Below are 22,739 nucleotides of genomic sequence, written 5' to 3' on the forward strand. Positions count from 1 at the left end.
CTGCCGCTAAATACTCGCTGGCAAATCCACAAGTTCATAGAGATGCTGTCGCTAAATACTCGCAGGCAAATCCACAAGTTAATAGAGACGCTGCCGCTAAATATTCGCACGCAGATCTACAAGTTAATAGAGCTTCTGTTTCTAGATACGATCCCAATAATAAAAAGCGGCTCAAACAAAAACAACAGGTTTGGCTCAAAAAAGCCGATTATGGATTTGCGTACAGCCACCGAAACTTTGTAACGGCACGAGACTTCGGGTCACGTGTCTGCAAAAGAACCTAATTGAGGCCACTATTTTTACTGGCAGTGGCTCAGGGGAGAGAGTTTTTATTCCTCGCATCCCCATTATACCCTCTGATCTCCCATTTCAATTCAAACGCCTCCAATTTCCAGTAAGGCTCTGCTTCGCAATGACAATTAAGTCTCAGGGACAAATCCTACAAAAGGTTGGCATTGATTTGAGGCAAGATTGCTTCTCACATGGCCAACTGTATGTTGCATGCTCAAGAGTAAGCTCAGCGCACAGCTTGGTCATATTACAACCGGAGGGCCGAACTGACAACGTGGTATACAAACAGATCCTTAAAAAATAATTATTTGTATATTTTCCCTCAGTTTAAAAATGTTTACTTTTCTTCTTAATAACAATTTTAAGGCAGTACTTCGCCGCTGCGAAGCGCGGGTATTTTGCTAGTCTATACTAATAAAAGGCAAAGCCCTCACTCACTGACTCACTCATCACTAATTCTCCAACTTCCCGTGTAGGTAGAATGCTGAAATTTGGCAGGCTCATTCCTTACGGCTTACTTACAAAAGTTAGGCAGGTTTCATTTCGCAATTCTACGCGTAACGATCATAACAGTTGACAATGTCCGCCATGTTAAACTTTCTTATTTATGGCCCCATCTTCACGAAATTTGGTAGGCGGCTTCCCTGCGCTAACTTGTAATGGTTAAACCAGCAAGTGCACTCTCACATAAGTAAAGGCTGCACATGATAAACATTGCTTTTCATGTGCTCACCATATTGTATCATGTATCAGAGAAAATTCTGAAACAATTTCATGTTGCACACCCCACTATGTCATTTTCACTTAAGTGGTAAGTTTGTTACTTTTCAAACTAAATATATTTCTTCACAATCATAGCATATAATTACCACATACAATTATGTTCTAAAGTATTTTTTTAATAAATTTAAAAAATATCTTTTCCTGTCCATTCATTTTAAAATAGAAATTTTCATTCTTTGCTCTATGGTGGTCAATTATGCTTTTAATTTTCAATTAATTTTATTAATATATATCCAAATGGCACCAAAAGCTATAGGTGTCTGTCCCATTTAGAATGCACTCTCATTCTGTAAAAACTAGTTTCATTCTATAGCTGTCTAAAATGCGCTGGGGGCAAGATCCAACCAAAGAGTGATGTCATCAAGTGCAAACATTGTTAGAGACCATATGATCTGGAAATTATTTTTTTTTGTTAGAATTAGTTGTATATCTTTCTTATAGCTGTGAACTTAAAATAGCTTCTAGCACTTTAACAGCAATATTGGGCATTATTGGGCGACAGTGGCGTAGTCGGCAGGATGCAGCTTTCCCAGAAGAAACCGGGAAGGAACCATGAAAATACTCAGGTAGGAGAGTACTGGGGACGTGTTTCCGGGTGGGTGGCGTGCTCAGCGGTCCGGAGTGGCACGGTGCAGGCTTCGCTCCCACCAAGGGACAACGAGCACCTAATCCTACACAGGGAGAATGTGGAGGAGACCCACCAACATGGGCTGGTTCCTGGGGGGAAAACGAAAAGGGCTTACTATGTTCCCTCAGAGGAGAGGACTGAGCCGCCCGTTGGGACCAAGGTCCTAGAGACATATGGGCTATCCCCAGACCAGCAGGTAAAACACCTACAGACTTGGGAATATGATCCTGAGAGATCAACCCGGGAGCAAGCTTATGCTCTCTGGGAACTAGTGGCTCAATGGCTGAGGCCCTTTGAGCTAAACAGAAGACAAATTGTGTAGCAGGTAGCCTGCTTCATCTTACTTAAAGGTCTTCCCAATAATCTTGCCCAGCCGGTCTGGGGAGACTTTCATTCCATGGACAAGCTAATAGCTCAAATAAGACCTAAGCCAGCCTCACAATCTGTGAGAGCAGAACAGTCCTCTAGTGGACTCCGTAGGGATTACGTCCCACTGTACAAGTCCCTTCCATATAAACCGAAGCCTGTCCCGATGTCCCCGGGGCATGGGGTGGGGCGCTCGCGCAGGAGCGCGGAGGGATGCGGGTGGAAGGAAGGAGGACGGTTATGTGCACTTACGAACTCCCTGGCTACTGGTCATATGGGAGTGGTAATAGTCAATGGACTTAGAGTTACAGCCCTACTGGATTTCGGCAGCAACATCTCTATTGTTGATTGCCGTTACATACTACCGCGACAGTGGACGAGAAAAAAGACCAGTATCCGGTGTATACACGGCGAAACACGTTTATATAAAACAGCCCTGTGTGTCATCAGCTATGAGGGAGTAGTAAAAAAGTTCTCTGTGATGGTCCACCCACACCCACCTTTTCCTGTGATCCTAGGGCGGGACTGGTCTGACAGTAAATGCGGTGTACTGATAACCACTCCTCATAACTCTGTAGGTCTAGTCATAGAAGGAACAAACCCGACTCAGGCTGTTTCCACACCGTGTAACCTGCCAGAGGAGAGAAATACGGAAGACTCCGAGGAGGATGGGGAGGATCCTGAGCCGTCGCACATAACCATGTCATCAACCTGGGCCTCGACGAGCCGGGAGGACTCCCTGCCCCTTGAGGTCAGACCGGACCCTCTCTCCGAATTACAAATTCAATTCAATGAAACACCGGCGTCTTTCAGGAGAGAACAATGGAATGACGACTCCCTGAAGTTTGCTAAAAATGCAGTCGTGCTTGTCAATGGCCAACGCACTCATCTGCCCATGCCTCGCGGCCCTCACTTTGTACTTGACAACGATCTGTTATATCGAGTAGCTGATCATGAGGGCAGAGTGCGGAAGTTGCTGCTAATCCCACAAACCTACCGGTGGCAGGTTTGTGAGTTGGCACACGCCCACCTCCTGGGAGGCCATCTAGGCACCGAAAAGACTTTAGAGCGGATTAAGCTCAGATTTTATTGGCCGGGAATAAATGAGGAGGTTCGCCGTTTTTGCATTTCTTGTCCAGAATGTCAATTACGGCAAATTCCTAGGAAGGACCGCGCTCCTCTCGTTCCCCTTCCCCTGATTGATGTTCCCTTTGAGCGTATAGGGGTCGATATAGTAGGACCTCTGGAGCCCTCGGCCCGAGGACATAAATATATATTAGTCCTGGTAGATTACGCTACCCGATATCCGCTGCGCTCTGCCACTACTAAAGCTATCGCACAGGAACTAGTGGGTGTATTTGCACGTGTCGGGATCCCTAAAGAAATCCTTACGGATCAAGGGACGCCCTTTACCTCGGCGACATTCAAGGAAACGGCCAAGTTACTCAAAATAAAGCACTTAAAGACCACGGTGTATCATCCTCAAACCGATGGTCTTGTCGAGAGGTTGAATCAGACTCTCAAGCAAATGCTGCGCAAGTTGGTCAGCGGGGACGGGAGGAACTGGGATCAGCTCATCCCCCTCGTACTCTTTGCTTATCGGAAGTCCCACAAGCCTCCACGGGGTTCCCCCTTTTGAACTGTTGTATGGACGACAACCCCGAGGATTATTGGATGTTTTAAAAGAAGGATGGGAAAGAGAGGCTCTTCCCTCTGTCAATATATTAGAGTATATCGCACAATTACGTGATCGATTCGGAAAAATCCGACCTATTTTAAAAAGTCACATGGAAAAGGCTCAAGCAGCATAGGCCCACTATTATGATCATGGCGCGGTTCTCCGGGAGTTTCAACCGGGGGATCGCGTCATGGTGTTGGTCCCTACCTTGCATTCGAAGTTGCTTGCCCATTGGCAAGGCCCTTATTAAGTTAAGGAGAGGAAAGGGCTCGTCGATCATTTGGTGAAACAACCCAATCGTCGGCCGAGCGAGCGAGTGTATCATGTTAACTTGCTGAAGCCGTGGAAGGAGAGGGACCCTGATCCCTCCTCTGCTCAGCCCCGCTCTTTCTTTGCTCAGAGTGACACCCTTAACTTCGGTCCAGACTTGAATACTAAACAGAGGCAGGAACTCGAGACAGCGATCTTGTCCGTTCAGGAGGTAGTGAGTGAGCAACCCGGAAGGACCTCTCTGATTGCGCACGACATTGTGACAAAACCCGGAGTTGTCATACGAGAACGCTCTTATCGTCTTCCCGAAGCAAAGAAGGCAGAAGTGGAGCTTGAGATCAAGCGCATGCTGGAACTAGGTGCGATTGAGGAAAGTTATAGTCCCTGGTCCAGTCCAATTGTCTTGGTCAGTAAGCCCGACGGGAGTTGGAGGTTTTGCAACGACTTCTGTCGACGGAATCAAGTCTCCCAATTTGACGCCTATCCAATGCCTTGCGTGGACGACCTCCTTGAGAGACTTGGACAAGCGAAATTCTTGACCACACTTGACATGACCAAGGGGTACTGGCAGGTTCCTTTAACGGACTCTGCGAAGGCTAAGACCACGTTTAGCACCCCTAGTGGACACTGGCAGTACAGGGTCCTCCCATTCGGGTTACATGGGGCACCGGCAACTTTGCAGCGTCTGGTGGACAGAGTGCTCCGGCCTCATAACGCGTTTAGTGCTGCTTATTTGGATGACGTGGTTATCTATTCCAGCACATGGAAGGATCACGTACGGCAGGTGGAAACGGTATTGCGGACACTGGGTGAAGCTGGGCTTCGTATTAATCCAAAGAAGTGTTTCTTTGGATTGAAAGAAGCTAAGTATTTGGGCTACCTAGTAGGTCGTGGTGCCGTGAAGCCACAGTGCTCCAAAGTTAATGCCATATTAAACTGGCGGCAAGTCAAGCGGCAAGTGCAGGCTTTTCTCGGATTAGCTGGGTACTACTGCCAGTTTGTGCCCCGGTTCTCCGAGAGAGCAGCACCCTTGACAGACCTAACAAAGAAGAGGACTCCCAACCATGTGGTATGGACAGACAAGACTGCTGCTGCATTTGGTAACCTAAAACAGGCCTTTACGTCAGCACCCATATTGAAAGCACCCAACTTTTCACTCCCTTTCATACTCCAGACGGACGCTTCGGACACAGGCCTGGGGGCCGTGCTGAGCCAAAGTGTCGATGGTGTGGAACACCCCGTCATGTACCTGAGCCGGAAACTGCTGGATCGGGAGACCAGGTATGCGGCAGTGGAACGGGAAGCTCTTGCAATAAAATGGGCTATTACGCAGTTGAGGTACTACCTCTTGGGCCGTGAATTTACACTAGTGACGGACCATGCACCCCTCCAGTGGATGGCCCTTCACAAGGAGTCAAATCCGCGGGTCACTAGGTGGTTTCTTGACCTTCAACCATATAAGTTCTCGCTTGTTCACCGTAAGGGTTCTCTCCATGCCAATGCGGATGCTCTCTCTCGAGTCTACGACCTCTCGGACAGGTCCACCCAACCTGATGGGTCTGGGCTAAGGGGGGGGGGGCCTTGTCACACACGTGCGCATGGGAAACAGCTGAAGGGCTTACTCACTAGTAATTCTACGCCAGGCCAGGGGGCAGCGGAGTGTACTGACTATCTCTCTCAGACCCTTGCAGATGTTTCCCGGGAAATCCCGCCTCTTGCCAGCCCCAAGGATGATGTCACTTCCGAGCCTGAGGAAGACACTCCCAGTTCCTGCCTGTTGACGTCATTTCCTTTCTAGGCCTTTAAAACGGCCATCTTGCCTCAGTACAGGCAGTTCTGTTCTGGACTCCAACCTATAAACAATTTGTATCTAATGAAGCAATTTTGCAGCCGAGCATATTATACGGGTGGCTGCCCCAACTCTTTATGATGTCTCCGACTCATTCTTGTGACAATGCTGATGCTAAAACTTTTTATCTTGCTGTTGTATTCTATGTAAGCAATCATCTGACCATACATGCCGGAGGATGAAGATTCCTCATTTATTGCATTAATAATTTGTTTGTTTAAATTATGCAAAAATGTTATAACTGTTATGCTCTCAAAACAAACTTGAACTGGAATGTAGGCATTTATTTATTGTTGTGGTCCCAGTTCATACTTTATTGTTGCAAAATAATTTTTGACTCTGCACATATAACTCATTAAATTTAGTATATATTAAAAAAGCCCTCCTATGCAGTTCAGGGTTATTGTGAGCTGGAGCCTACCCCAGAAGTACTGGGAACCAGGTGAGAACCAACCCAAGGTAGTGTGCCAACAACATTTATTTCTGTGGCACATTTTTATACACAGGATAGCTCAAAGTGCTTTACAAGGTGTCAAAGAAATAGTTGCAGGCAAAGAAAACCAAATTAAAATTAGATTTGAATAATAATATTTAACATAAAAACATGAAATAATACACATCTACATAAAACAGATGTGTAATAAATGGAGGAGTAGAATCCTTATATGTAAAATCATTTTAAGTCTGTAAAGATGAGTCTGATGATAAGGTCAGATGGCTGGGGAGAACAAAAAAAAGACAAACTCCAAATAAGCTGGAGGAAAAAACAAAATCTTCAGGTGTTCCAAGGTCAAAAAGGCCACCCAGCCCCCACTGGGCATTCTACTTAACATAAAGCTTCTTAAGTAGTTCCTTATTGTTTTCTTTAGTCTTAGAGGATTCAATGCGGAGGGTCTTGTAAAAAGGTGGGATATCCACTTTCATTCAAACATCATAGGAGGCTGCATGGTGCCTCAGTCAGGTGTGGTAGTTGTGCAGAATGCCACTACAGAAAGAAAAAAAAAACAGAAAAGAAAGCAGAGAAAATAGCAGTTATTAATGATTGAAAATTCATGAAAGAATATGATAATCGTGCACATATCTACTTTATTAAAAGTAGAACTAAAATCTAGCTACAAAAAAGCAAAATTAAAACAGTGTGTTTTTATGATTTTTTTAGATGATCCACAGTGTTAGCCTGCCATATCTCTATAAGTAAAGTATTCAAGATTTTTTGTGCATAACAGCAAAGGGGAACTTCACAACTTCATTTATGCTTACCTCTTGGAATAATAAGCAGACCCCTATTAGAAGATATAATCTTACAACTTGAAATGTAGTGTGAATTAATTTCTCAGCATCTTGCAATGTTACAAGTGGTCTAACTTTTACAATATTCATTAAATGGAAAACTGCAGTCGTAGTCATATGGTTAATGTGAGATTTAAAGTTTAGGTCAGAGTCCATGATTACACCTAAATTCACTACTTTCGCATTGACTTTTAATGCTAAGGGATCAAGTTTGCTTCTAATACCCTCTTTCCATTTTTACCAATGACAAAGATTGCAGTTTTTTCCTTATTTTTTTGAAGGAAATTACTGTTAATCCATTTAGAAATAGAAGCAAGACATTAGATCAGAGGGCCCAAAGTGTCAGGGACATCAGGTGCTATAGATAAGTATGTGGTAGTTTACCTTGTTTTTTGATGTAATCTGGTATAATGGGAGAATGCAGATTGAAAATAACAGAATAAATCCTTGTGGTACACTGTATACAATACAAATGATCCCTGAACCACAATCATCACAGCTAACAAAGAATTGTTCACCTGAGCACCAACGTGGCCATATACCAACACTCTTGCACACCTGGCAGTTTACAGTCGCCAATTAAAATAACATTGATTTCTCTGAGATTAGAGAGGAAATTGTTGCACGTGCAAACATCACATAGGCACTTGGATTTGATTATTTATTTAACATTCCCAAACAAAAAAAGATTATCTACAAGTATATGGCAACCCTTCATTAGTTTTAGACAATTCAGTTGCCTTAAAATTTGTTTGATAGTTATTGTTGTTAAAAGTTGAACGATTTAACTTAAGCACTTATTGAGCATATTCAGTATTTCATCTCACATCTGATAATGGCACTGGAAGATCTTGCTTTGTTACAGGATATTGTAAGTGTGAATTTCAGAAGAGAAGGAGTGTTTCATGATTACTCTGATCTGTTTGCAAACAGTGAAGAATGACTAATGACCTATTTTCCATTTCTATGAAATATTGTTTTGAGTCACTGTAACCCAGCAAAGATAGAACTATAAAGTTCTTAAGCCATCTGATTACAGGTAAAATTGTTATTCAAACCTGGACGTCTTTGCTACAGCAAAATTCTATCAAAAGATCAGTAAGTGTTTTCAGTAATAATGAAAAAATTACATGCTTCATTATGTCTTAAATTACATTACCTGACAAATACCTGAATATATACAATATGTGGTACCTAAACAGTAAAAGTTGAACAGGATATTGCTATGTATGCTAATACATGAGGCATAACATTGATGACCTTTTTCCTTCCAAAATGTTCTGGAAGAACAGGCATTACAGCTGTTTTCTGTCCTGGGCTGGTCTTTTTTTAGTCAATTATGTCCCAGTTTACCCTGTAGTAAATAACCAGGCATGGAAAACAATTATAAAGCACAATTGTAAAGAAAAAATAAACATATAAACAAGCAAAGAGCTCATAAAAACCAAGGTAGGCATAAGAATTTTTGTGGGGCTAGAGTAGTGCTGGGCGGTATACCGGTTCATACCGAAAACGTTTTTTTATTTTTGTTATGATATGGATTTTTCTTATACTGCAACACCAGTTTAAATTGCCTAAACAACGTTCGTAACGTGGTACAGCGGGAAACTGTTTAAGGGGGACCTTTTTCACTGCTACACTGCTAAACACATACAACGGAGTACATGCGTTAGTGGAGGTATTGTGCGGGGGCTCTTTTTCACTACTACACCGCTAAACAGGCATACAATGGGTACATGCGGTAGTGGAGGTATTGCGCAGTGAAAATGGACAGAGAACATTCCGAAACTGAAGCTGTAGCAGACGATAAAGTTGAACATGATGACACAGAAGAACTTTTGCTGGAAAAAGGAGTCACGTCTGTTGTCTGGAAATACTTTGGATTTAAAAGGTTGGATGTTCAAATGTGTGAATACTGTTTCTATACTACTGGATAATACTGCAAGCCAAGTTGTACTGGTTTTATTTTTTTCAATACTGTGTAATGTACCTGGGTACTGTGTAGTAGTGTGACGACATGTTGACTTTATTCTTGACATTTCCACTTTAATCTCGACGCTTATGAGAGAATAAAGCTGTCATGTTGACTTTATTTTCGACATTTCTACTTTATTCTCGCCGTTTATGATGAGATTAAAGTCGACATGTTGACTCTAGTCTCGTAATTTGTCATTAAAGTAGAATATCGTAAACTAAACTTCATCTTAAAATGAATATTTAATTTACTAGATTTTCTCAAACCCCATCGTAAGTTATGTAGCACATTAAATGCTTTGTGTTATGTTCCCCAAACCATGTTAAACGGATTTCCTCTTGCACTAAGAGGAGGCGCAGGCAGCACACAGAATACATTAATTTTATGATATTCCTGCTCACTGAACATTTAGAATGCTAAGATAAGTACTTGATATAATTTTCATGATGAAATGCATTAAAGCATGTATTAATCATGTGGGGGCACGGTGGCATGGAGGTTGCACTGCTGCCTCGCAGCAAAGTGGTCCCGGGTGTTCCCTGCTTTGAATTTGCATGTTTTTCTGGTGGGTTTACTCGGATTGCTTCAGTTTCCTTTCAAAGTCATGTAGGATGTGGGGTTTTGTTTTGCTATATTAACTGTGCTAGTGTATGTATTGCTCGTATTCACCCTGGGATGTGCTGGCACCCCATTCAGGATTTGCACCTGCCTCACACACAATGCTTGCTGGGATGGGCGCAATCCTGAATGGATGGCATATTTAAACACGTATAACGAAGATTTTTTTTTAAAGTTCTGAGTACTCCGTGGTCTAAGTTTATAGTTAGTTTTAATTTCACAAAGACGTTTATCGTGTGGTGATTGGTTATGTGGAGAAAGAAAAAGGATAGGAACTGGGGGTTTGGTACGTCAGATAGAGACAGCATGCATGAAATAAAGAAAGCCCACTCAGAAGAGCAACCATTGACTTCCGTGTTCGTGTCTCTGACCACCAGATCACGAACCCAACATATATACACTATTTAAGTTAAACCTGTGCGATACCCATTCATACATCCAGTTTTTTGAAGCCTCGTCACACCTGCCATAAAGTTTACACAACGTATACCTGGGGACCCCATACTACGAGGGCACTACCGCCTCACTACCGTGCATGTTTAATACCTGCTTTAATGCATTTCATCATGAAAATGATATCAAATACTTATCTTAGCATTCTAAATGTTCAGGGAGCAGGAATATCATAAAATTAATGTATTCTGTAATTCTACTTGAATGACAAAATAAACTATGAGATTAAAGTGGAAATGTCGAGAATAAAGTCAACATGTCGACTTTATTCTCGACATATAGTTTTTTTTTTCTTCACTGTGGCCCTAATATGCTTCTGTAGGGCTACAGCACAAATGGCATTATAAATGCAAGTTGCAGTTTTATTGTTTATGTATATAGCTTAGCTTGAAGCAAGGTCCATATTAATGCAATTTGCCTTAATGATGGTTCAGCTGATAAAGATGTCTCACCAAGTTGCACTTGTTTCATTTTATTTTTATTTGGTGAATACTGTGTAATGCACCTGGGCTTTGAAGTCTTGAAGTAATAGTATTATTACTGGAAGTTGCACTATTATTTATTGTATTGTTATTATTTATTAGTTTAAATATTATGCAGTTTAATGATGGTAAAGTTGTTTAAAAAGTCACTTTAACGTGTCAGTGGACAGAGATTGTTAACATTAACAGAAATTGTAGTTGGTTTACAAAAAATATTCACTATTCCTTTTCTAAGACATGTTCAGTGCAATACAACTTTTGACAAGCACCTCTGAATATTTTACTAAGTCTAAATGCCTCTTTGGATGGTTGAAAATATGTTGTCAAAATTTTATCTTAAGTTGTTTGCAAAATTTGTTCAATAAAAAGGTTCTATATTTTGACTGCAACTGTCATGCAATGTGATTCCTTCTCTTCATTAGTGCCACCCCCTTGGAAACTATCACTTTATGGGGCCATGCAAACTTGTATTAATACTTGTATGCACATTAAAATGTTTTTTGTACAATGCTCATGACAGTGGAATAGGTTATTCTTAGCCAGTCTTCTGCAGTAATTGCAGTGGAAAATGTGGTTAACATCCACTCATGCATGGGAAAAAAAAAATACTGTCAAATACCGTGAAACCGGTATAATTTTGAAAAATACCATCTAGCACTAAGCCAGAGATTGCACAAACACCCCAAACTAAGTTTAAACTGCTATTTTAAATGCTAATCTAAATCAGCAAAGAGGTAATTTATTATGGAATAATCATATTTTCTTTATTTAGTTCCTTTTTAAAATGTGGGATATAAGACACAGAATGTCAAAATATTTTATGAGACTTTCACATCCCACCTGGGAGCATTTTTGCATGCCTTATTCTGTTTTTTTTTTTTACTGCAGTTACTGATTCAAATGTGTATACTTAGTAAATTTAGTAGGTGTTACTGTATGTACATTTAGTGTGTGAAGCATGCTTGTACTTTGTCTTTAGTGTTAGACCACTTTAGAGTTTAGAACTTACTAACGTACATTGCTATGTCTAACTTAATGAATCCAATATGACATTCTTATGAGCAGAATATAGTATAATATAGTCACTTACAAAAAGAAGATATTCTTGTTACGGTATATTGTATCAAAGTTTGTTTTTATTCTAATACTAGCCATGTGCGCCCAACTACGTTGCGCGTGTTAAAGTTGTCCGTGAAGGGCTCCCTGTTTAAATGCAGCTGCCAGTTGTGAACTGGGCCCTTCGTCGCACAGCATTATGATTTTTTATAAGGGAAACAAAATTACAAAAGAAAACCCTTGGACATTGATTCGATAGGAATGGCCTACTCGGAATCACTGTTCGAATAGTAATTATGTGGTGGTGTAGGACCATTTCTGCTTCTCTCCGTTCACAGTCCATCTCGTTTTCATGACGCTGTCGTTTCCTCTCACGATCTCTTCTCAACCTTTCTCCAATCTCGCAGGTTGCTTTGTGGCAATCCAAAGAGTAAGGCAATACATACGGAGCAATGGTTATAAAAGGGGGACACATAGGTATCCAGGCTCTTTAAAGCATAAATAGGGATCACTTCACTGACATGTGAGCAAGCCATGGTACAACTGTGAGATGCGCAGCACTCGCCGGCTACAACGTAACAATAATAATTTCCGGAACGTGCTGTTACGTTGTCATTCATTTTACCCACTGTCTTTCTTTCATTCATATGTTACGTAGGCACGTACCTTTTATCTTTGGCAATCTCATTCTCTAACCAGGCCTCAGGAGCTAACCAGCGTAACACTGTCCACTCCCCCCTTTCGTTATTCCGGCACATGTCTGTGTTTTGAGGTGTGACTGGAGTACTACAGTCTTCAGTAGTATAAGCCTGGAGGAGATTCCTAATGCAATGCCTATGTTTTAGCTGTCTCTCTACTGCCATCTACTGCTTCTTCTTCTAATTCATTCGCGGACAAACAAAGATCAAGATCCAAATGAAGATTATATATAGAGATTTTATATTGTGCTTTCATGTGTAAGTAAACAATTACTACCCGGTTGACTAGCTTTAAAAGTATTTTTGGTGGACTATGACTTTTGTGCATTATAGTATACTAGCCAACCCGCGGTGTAACATACGCCGCATAATTATGTATTGATGGGTGAACACTTGCTGAACGACACAGTTGTCCAAATGGGGTGGGTTTGTGGATACCACTGTGAGTGAATGAAAAGATGGACCTCTGGAGAGAGCAACATACAATTGTCCGTGACTGAAAGCGGGATCGTCTGTGACGATGAAGGCCACACTGGTGAAAGTTACTTCGTCGGTAGGAATAAGTTTCAGCACTTTTTCATTAAGGTGTAGCGAGTCTTCGTTGTTGACGCTTAATATAGCTTGCGTACTGAGTTGTTCCGGAGTCACAGTTGAGAAACACTTTTTTAATGTCTTTTAAGCACAGGGAAAAAAATTAACATGTGAAACATCTATAATGTAATAAGCCACCAAGAAAAGTAACATTGCAACAATGCACGCTACGATCCGATCGCTGTAAACAGAAGTGAAAACAAAATCGAGCCCGGTGCATTCTTTAACTGCCTTGTAGCGCAGTGGTAGTGTTGCTGCTTTGCAGTAAGGAGACTGTGGAAGATTTTGGGTTTGCTTCCCGCTTTCTCCCTGTGTGGATAGCGCTTTGAATACTGAAAACACCGGTATATCAATGTAATGAAGTATTATTATTCTTATGCGTCCAGCGCTCTCTCTCTCTCGCGCGCCTGTATGCGTGTGTGTGTTGCTCGCTCTCTCTCGCTCGCTGCACGTGTTCCTGCAGGCATACCAGTAAGTGAATGAAAAGATGGAACTCTGGAGAGAGCAACATACAGCTGTCCGTGACTGAAAACTGGTTTTGGCAGATACATGCACATCTTTTTGAAAGTTTGGCCCTGTGCCTTATCAATTGTCATCGCAAAGGCAAATCTAACAGGAAATTGTCTTCGTGTTAAAGTAAAAGGCAAATTATCCGCAACAAACAAACTGTTTTACACGCTGCATACCAACCCGCGGCGTAGTATGCGCCGCATAATCACGCCGCTTTTTTAATGTTTTTTAAACAGAGGGAAAAAATGAACATTTGTAAAATCCGTAACGCCGCTTTCAATAAGTACAATGCACACGCGTTTAATTTGTCAGCCACTTTTTGCCAGCCGTCTTTTCTGGTTTGGGCAGCTTTTGCAGTGTTACCGCTTGTGCATATTAAATCTTGAAATCCTTCGAGTAACTAATTAACTAACTAACACCCACCCACCCAGCTTGAGAAAAAAATGTGCCCGTTCTTTCATCATTTTGTTGCAGCCTATCAAAGACTTGCTGATCATGTTTTCTAGACTCAATATACAGTGGAACCTCGGTTCACGACCATAATTCGTTCCAAACCTCTGGTAGTAAACCGATTTGGTCGTGAACCGAAGCAATTTCCCCCATAGGATTGTATGTAAATACAATTAATCCATTCCAGACCGTACGAACTGTATGTAAATATGTTTTTTTAAAGATTTTTAAGCACAAATATAGTTAATTACACCATAGAATGCACAGTGTAATAGTGATCTCTCTCTCTCTCTCCCTCTCAGCAGCACGCGAGCCTCCCCAGCCCCCCCCTCTCTCTCTCAGCAGCACATGAGCCTCCCCAGCCCCCCGTCCTCTCTCTCTCAGCAGCACGCTCCCTCCCTCCCCCTCTCTCTCTCAGCAGCACGTGAGCCTCCCCAGCCCCCCACTCTCTCTCTCTCTCTCTCTCTCTCAGCAGCACACGAGCGAGCTCCCCCTCTCTCTCTCAGCAGCACGTGAGCCTCCCCAGCCCCCCCCTCTCTCAGAAGCACGCGTGCCCTCTCTCTCTCTGTAACATTGCAGCAGTTGTATAAACACTTTTTTTTAAATGAGTTTTAAGCACAGGGGGAAAAAAAGGAACATTTCAACAAATCCGAACTTTATTTAAAAGCCAACCAAGGTATTAACATTGCAGGAGTTCACCATTTTTAATCAGGCGACTGACAGTAGTGGAGTCAGGCACAGAGAAGGTCAGCTGCTGAGAAAGCGTCTCGACTGTTGCAGGGCGGTGAAGCAGGTGAGACGCTAATGAAAAAGAGGCACAGGGCTTATTGGTTTTTAAAGACTGCTTCCTTCATTGTGTTTTAACCTCAGTTTTAAAGGCTTGCGTGGCTCTCTCTGTCGCGCTGCCTGTGTGTCCCTCTGTCTCCCTGTTGTGCTGCCTGTGTGTGCGTGGCTCTCTCTCTCGGGCTGCCTGTGTGTGCCTCTGTCTCTCTCGGATGCTGCCTGTGTGTGAACCAAGGTTCCACTGAGGTTGACTAATGAAAAGTCAACGTGGCTCAGAGGTCCATGTGCACTGTTGCACAGACGAACATAAATGATGCCGTTTTTTTCTGAGGCGTCGCGTCCGAGGTGGTGGGCGTGGCTCTGCGAGTTGTCATCGTATCCAATGGTCATAGAGTTGGTGGGCATGGCTCCTTCCTACTTGTCGGCGGCTTAGTGAATCCACGCCCCTTCCTGCGTGCTTTCATGGGTGTTTTGTTTTGGTGTGCGTGCTTTCATGGGTGTCTTCCCCTTCTGGCGTCGACTTTGTGAATTATATACAGTAATCCCTCCTCCATCGTGGGGGTTGCGTTCCAGAGCCAACCGCGAAATAAGAAAATCCGCGAAGTAGAAACCATATGTTTATATGGTTATTTTTATATTGTCATGCTTGGGTCACAGATTTGCGCAGAAACACAGGAGGTTGTAGAGAGACAGGAACGTTATTCAAACACTGCAAACAAACATTTGTCTCTTTTTCAAAAGTTTAAACTGTGCTCCATGACAAGACAGAGATGACAGTTCCGTCTCACAATTAAAAGAATGCAAACATATCTTCCTCTTCAAAGGAGTGCGCATCAGGAGCAGAGACTGTCAGACAGAGAGAGGAAAGCAAAGAAATCAATAGGGCTGTTTGGCTTTTAAGTATGCGAAGCACCGCAGCACAAAGCTGTTGAAGGCGGCAGCTCACACCCCCTCCGTCAGGAGCAGAGAGAGAGAGAGAGAGAGAGAGAGATAGAGAGAGACAGAGAAAAACAAACAGTCAAAAATCAATACGTGCCCTTCGAGCTTTTAAGTATGCGAAGCACCGTGCAGCATGTCGCTTCACGAAGCAGCTGCACAGAAGGTAGCAACGTGAAGATAATCTTTCAGCATTTTTAGACGAGCGTCTGTATCGTCTAGGTGTGCGAACAGCCCCCCTGCTCAATCCCCCTATGTCAGGATCAGAGAAAGTCAGCGCAAGAGAGAGAGAGAAAAGTAAGTTGGGTAGCTTCTCAGCCATCTGCCAATAGCGTCCCTTGTATGAAATCAACTGGGCAAACCAACTGAGGAAGCATGTACCAGAAATTAAAAGACCCATTGTCTGCAGAAATCCGCGAACCAGCAAAAAATCCGCGATATATATTTAAATATGCTTACATATAAAATCCGCGATAGAGTGAAGCCGCGAAAGGCGAAGCGCGATATAGCGAGGGATTACTGTATATAGATTGGGATTGGTGCACTCTGAAAAACAAGAGCTGCACATTGATTTACGATGTTCGATTTGGTTAAATTCCATTGAAGTTTTTCATCACATTTTAAATACTACTTATATTATTTTGGGTGTTTTTGTGAGTTCTGTCATGTTTCATTGCAGAGCTGACCAAATTTCATGAAGCTGTACATCTGTGTTTATGTGTCTCCATTGTCTGAGTCTTTTCAATACAAGCAAGACCAGCAATAGGAAACTACTTTACTTTTCTCTGCATTTTAAGACAGAATTTCCCAATCATCAGCATCAGAGTTCTGCTGTGCAGGAGAATATTTAGTTCAAAATAATAATAAATAATTTATTTGAAAATAATAATAAAGTTTGTCTCTATCTTGAGGCATTGATAATTCTAAGAAAGCTCGGCACAATTTCCAAGTAAATGAAATTTTCTAGTTTTATATCCTTTTCCCACTGTTTTATGGAGGGTGCATTAGGATTCTCTCAGTTGAGCAATATTAGTTGATGTACTAACCATGAAATATTGGGAATTTTATCATCTGATATTCCTCCAAAATGTGCTGAAAGAGAATTAGGAATGATTCCAAATCTGACCCTGTCTGATACATGAGCAAATACAAGGGGGGGGGACCCAAAAATAACCGGAATTTTGTTGTTGTTAGGTTGGTACTTGTAGTACGTGGTTGGGCCGCTAGGGTGATCTAGTTACACTCCTCACAAGTCCGTCTGCCAAGTGCCATCAGTCTGGAAGGTTGTGCTTGTGTTCAGTGAATTTTTTTGTAAAAGTAGGTTGCGCAACAGTGTGAGAAGGAAACGCCCTGATTTGTGGGAGTCGGGCGATTCTTTCATCATGACAACGCTCCATCTCACACTGCTCTCAGCATTCGCCAATTTTTGGCAAGAAACGGTATGACAACCCTGAACCACCCACCCTACTCACCGGATTTAGCTCCATGTGATTTCTTTTTGTTCCCTCGGATGAAAAAAGACTTGAAAGGAAGACATTTTGCTGACGTCGAAGAGGTAAAACAAGAAACGACCAATGCATTAATGGGCATTACTTCAGATGAATTTAAAAAATGTTTCGAACAATGGAACAAACGGTTAGATAAGTGTATTTCCGCCAATGGAGAGTACTTTGAAGGAGACTAATTGTAGTTTGTACAGAAAATTTAATTAAACACGTTTTAAAAATATTTCCGGTTATTTTTGGGTCCCCCCTCGTATTTTTGCCCTAAATTGTCTAGATTTATGATCGTCTAAAAACATATCACCTAGTGAGGCAGCAGTTGCATTGTATCATTTGCCACTAAACCAATCCCAGTATGTTTTAGATCATATCATCTAGAAATATGTGTCCAGTAAACACTTTTATGATACATTGCATAATATTTGCACAGATGGAGAAATAAGTAGAATTATGCAGAGTTGAATTACACTTCTTACCTGAGAGAGTTTTTGACTTATAAATAGCTAGTGAAGTGTGTCTGTTTACAGTAGAGTTGATCAAAGGGTGCAAATACATTAACAATATAACTACCTTTGAAGGATGAGATACCTAATGACTTGCATAAATTAAATACTACACAATCAATGTTTTATGTTATAATCAATGTTGATGGAGTGCAACATTATTCCGTATTGCCCTTCTTAAGATTTGTTCCTTTTTTTTTCTGATAGGTTCTTTTTGGAGGTGGGGTTTTTGTCGTCTTAGAGTTTGAAGGCTGGTGGCTGTCAAAAAACAGGCCCTGTTAAAGCCCCATACAAGAATAAATTGTTGTTTTTGTTGTAATAGAACTGTAGAAAATAGCATCTCTGGTGTTGCTGCCTCGCAGTAAGGAGGGTGCTCACACCCAAAGTTTGCGTCCTGGGACCTCCCTCCCTGAAGTTTGCATATTTTCTCTGTGTGGGTTTCCTCCAGTTACTCTGGTTTCCTCCCACAGTCAGGTTAGGTGGAATTGTGACACTAAATTGACATTTGTGTGTGTGTTTCCCCTGTAATAGACTGGTACCCTTTCCAAGGGATTTTTCCTGTCTTGTGCCCAATGCTTGCTGGGATAGGCTCCAGCCCCCTGCAGCCCTACTCAGGATTAAGTTGGTTTAGAAAATATGTTTTACATTTTCTTGAAACTGTTACTGTCATTGTACAGTATAGCTGTTATGCCTGAATAATGCTTTTTAGCATCTTTTGTACTTTGTGATTTTATTCTGTTTTAGTTTTAAATTTAATTTGAATTGCTTTACTTTTGCTTAGTAGTTTTATGGTTTTGAATTAACCTCTTTATAATTATTTTTCCTCATATTCCCTTCAATATGTATCACATTTTTCATTTTCATTTATTTTGATGGTGGTGGGGTGTGGCTCCTAATTAAATAATAGGCCTCAGGTGTTGTAATTATCCATCTTTACAGCACCTAGTGAACTCTAAAAAGGTTTCTTAGTCATTCAATGAGGGGCTTGCCATTACGTTTTACCTATCACATTTCTAATAACAAAGATTTTAAGTTAATTCTTCTTCTCCAACTTGAGCTAGCAGTTTAATGTGTTTTACTTTCAAAATTAAAGCATTAACACATATGATTAATTTCAAAGATAAAATGTATACAGTAAGATCTTGTATATTCTACTGTAGTGGTTAATTAATTATTGATGCTTTTTAAGCTACATGGCTTTTGTTCAAAGCTGCTTGCAGTTGTCTAACTAATTATCATTATACAACATAAGGATTACACTTAATGAAAGAAATGAGAATGTTATTTATTTTCTATTGTTTCAAAAGTTAGAAATTTTAAAAAATGGCAAGTGTTCACGATATTCTGCCTTCTGCTAGACAAACAAATGTCTGCTGCTGCCCACTCTTCTCTTGTGCTTTAAAGTATACTGAGTGTAACCAAGGGAGAGAACGTGGTGATTGGAGCAGATTTCAGTGGACATGTTGGTGAAGGGGATGAGGAAGTGATGAGCAGGTATAGTATCGAGGAGAGAAATGCAAAAGGTTAAACGGTAGTGGATTTTGCGAAAAGGATGGACATGGCTGTGGTAACTATGTGTTTTAAGAAGAAGGTGGAACACAGGGTGACGTATAAGAGTGGAGAAAGATGCACACAATTGGATTATATCCTGTACAGGAGAGTCAGTGTGAAGGTGATTGGAGAATGCAAGTGGTGGCAGGGGAAAGTGTAGTTAGGCAGTATAGGGTGGAGTCTGTAGGATGACTTTGGAGATCAAGAAGAGGAGGAGAGTGAGGGCAGAGCCAAGGATAAAATGGTGGAAGTTGAAAAAGGAAGACTGTGAGGTGGAGTTCAGGGAGGAGGTAAGACAGGCATTGGGTGGTAGTGAAGAGTTATCAGATAGCTGAGCAACTACAGTAGAAGTGGCAAGGGCTACAATTAGTAGGGTGCTTGGTGTGACATTTGGACAGAGGAAGAGGTTGTTGAAGAAGAAGCGGGATAATCAGAGGGATGCAAAGGTAGACAGGAGTACAAGGAGTTAAGGCATAAGGTGAAGGGAGAGGTGGTGAAGGCTAAGGAAAAGACGTGTGATACTGTAAGTTGGATGAAAGGTTGTACACTAAGGAAGGAAAAAAGGACTTATACTGATTGGCTAGGCAGAGGGACTGAGCACTGAAAGATGATCATCAGGTTAGGATGATAAAGGTAAATGATAGAAGTGTAATGTGTGGAGCTGTAGTAACTATGGAGGGATAAAATTGATCAGGCAATTTTTTGGGAAAGAGTAGTGGAAGCTAGGTTAAGAAAAGAGGTGATGATTAGTAAGCAGCAGTATGGTTTCATTCCAGGAAAGAACACTACAGATACAATGTTTGCTCTTTGGGTATTGATGGAGAAGTATGGAGAAGGCCAGAAGGAGTTGCATTGTATGTTTGTGGACTTAGAGAAAGCTTATAACAGGGTGTCTAGAGAGGAGTTGTGGTATTGTATAAGGAAGAGACACAGAAGTATATAAGAGTTGTACAGGATATGCACGAGGAAGTGTGACAATGGTGAAGTCTGCAGTAGGAGTGACAGACGTGTTCAAGGTGGAGGTGGAATTAAATCAGCGATCACTCTGAGCCCTTTCTTATTTGCAATGGTGATGGACAGGTTGACAGACGAGATTAGACAGGAGTCCCCGTGGACTATGATGTTTGCTGATGACCTTGTGATCTGTAACAAGAGTAGGGAACAGGTTGAGGAGACCCTGGAGAGGTAGAGATATGCCCTAGAGTGGAGAGGAATGAAGGTCAGTAGGACTAAGGCAGAACATACGTGTGTGAATGAGAGGGAGATCAGAGGACTGGTGAGGATGTAGGGAGTAGGGTTGGTGAAGGTGGATTAGTTTAAAAACTTGGGACCAACAGTAGAGATTAATGAGGAGTGTGGAAGAAAGTGCAGACAGGGTGGAGTGGGTGGAGAAAAGTGTCCGGAGTGATTTGTGACAGTCGAGGTTGAAGGTTCTTTTTTTTTTTTTTTTTTTTTTATTTAAGGTTCTTTTTTTATTTGCCATTTGTGCATAAAACCAACAGTTAAAGCACATTGGAATTCTTGTGCAGAGCTCTGTCCGAGTCATAGTAAAACATTTAAAAAAGATTAAAAAAAACCAAAACAAAACAAAAAAAAAAACAGTAAAAAAAAAATAATAAGTAATGTAGATTATACCAGCACTATACAGAAAGGTGGTAATATCTACACACAAAAAAAATACAATATATTGTAGGTATTGCCCAGTTAAAATATTGCACATTTTTCACTTGTCATTTACATAAGAGAAGTGACGTAGCGTGAGGTTATTACACATATTTAATAATTTTGTTTTGCCATCAGTCTGACTGTAGCGGTGGAAAAAGCTATTGAAAAACCTTGTTCTGTGAGTGCTGATGCTGTCCGCTGTGCTGTGTCTCAGATTGTACGTACAGTTTTTGTGTCTGAGCAGAGAGTGAGCGGGATGGAGTGAGTCCCTGATTATTCCCTCTGCTCTTTTCCGACAACAATGTGCGTACATAAAGACTATGGAAGGAAGTTTTGTCCCTATGATCCTCTCCGCAGTTTTTATAACTCTTTGCAAAGCCTTCCTCTCTGCCTGTGTGGTGTTCCCATGCCAGACAGTGATGCCTGTGGTGAGAATGCGCTCTATCCTCTGTAGGACTGGGTGAGAGGGCGATGGTTCAGGCCAGCTTTCCTGAGCAGCCGAATAAAATATAGGTTTTGCTGGGCTTTTTTCACTGTGGCTGTGGTAGTAAGAGTCCAGCTCAGGTCTGATGTAACCTGCAAACCCAGGAATCTGTGGCTGTCGGCCCTCTCCACCTCAGTCCCTTTGATGATAAGAGGCTGTAGAGAGAGAGGATTCTTCCTGAAGTCCAATATTATTTATTTGGTCTTATCTATGTTGAGGATGAGGTCATTCTCCTCTACATAGACAAGAATGTTGTTTACCATGGTCCTGTACCCTGACTCATCCCCCTCCTTGATGAGCCCCAAGATGGTTGTTTCATCAGCATATTTAATGACGATGGTGTTGTCCTGGGTGGAGACACAGTCATAAGTGTACAGAGAGAAAAGTTTGGGGCTAAGGCAACAGCCCTGTGGGGATCCTGTGCTAACTGTGAGCTCAGCAGACACCCGTCCTCCCATTCTCACCACCTGTGGTCTTATCTGTCAAGAAGTCCAGGATCCAGGTGGGAGTTGGGACGCCGAGGTCTGTCAGCAGGATACCAGCAAGAGCGAAAGAGAAGGTCTACAAGACCGTTGTGACATCTGCTATGTTATATGAGTTGGAGACAGTGGCACTAATGAAAAGACAGAGCTGGAGGTGGCAGAGTTAAAGTTGTTAAGAATTGCATTGGGTGTGACAAGGGTGGACAGGATTTGAAATGAGTACATTAGGGGGTCAGCTCAGGTTGGATGGTTTGGAGACAAAGCCAGAGAGGTAAGATTGTGTTGGTTTGGATATGTGCACAGGAGAAATGCTGGGTATATTGGGAGAAGGGTGCTAAGGATAGAGCTGCTAGGCAAGAAGAAAAGAGGAAGGCCAAAGAGGAGGTTTATGAATGTGGTGAGAGAGGGTGTGACAGAGCAAGATGCAGAGGACAGGAAAGTATGAAAACAGATAATCTGCTGTGGTAACCCCTGACGGGAGCAGCCGAAAGACAAAGAAGAAGAAGAAATAAAAATTAGCGCTTGACTGAAACGCAGAACAAAAAAACAAAACAAAACAAATAACACAAATAGTATGTTTAAACTATAAAGTCATTACCAGTAACAATATTGTAGTACCCCTTTATCAGTAAACATTTTGACTAGCATTAGAGTAATAATAGAAACAGTTGCATGGTATGTGTTCTTTGAATTTTTGGGTTAAAATTTTTGAGATCCTTCTTCATTGGAGGATTACAATGTGCCCTACACAGGAGAAAAAAAAACACACAAAAAGTTAGACCAATCTTATTAGCAGAGAGCTATGCTGATATGCTGTTATCAGTTCATAATATAAGGCTATTAAA

The 22,739-nt window shown here is 41.7% G+C and overlaps 1 protein-coding gene across 1 annotated transcript in view; it reads left to right on the forward strand.

Moving 5' to 3' along the window:
- The window catches only part of mettl24 (methyltransferase like 24), a 323,303-nt gene that overhangs the window by 99,328 nt on the left and 201,236 nt on the right, over nt 1-22,739 (forward strand). The window lies entirely within an intron of this gene.

The sequence above is a fragment of the Erpetoichthys calabaricus genome, chromosome 3 (genome assembly GCF_900747795.2).
Source record: "Erpetoichthys calabaricus chromosome 3, fErpCal1.3, whole genome shotgun sequence".
Taxonomy (NCBI): domain Eukaryota; kingdom Metazoa; phylum Chordata; class Cladistia; order Polypteriformes; family Polypteridae; genus Erpetoichthys; species Erpetoichthys calabaricus.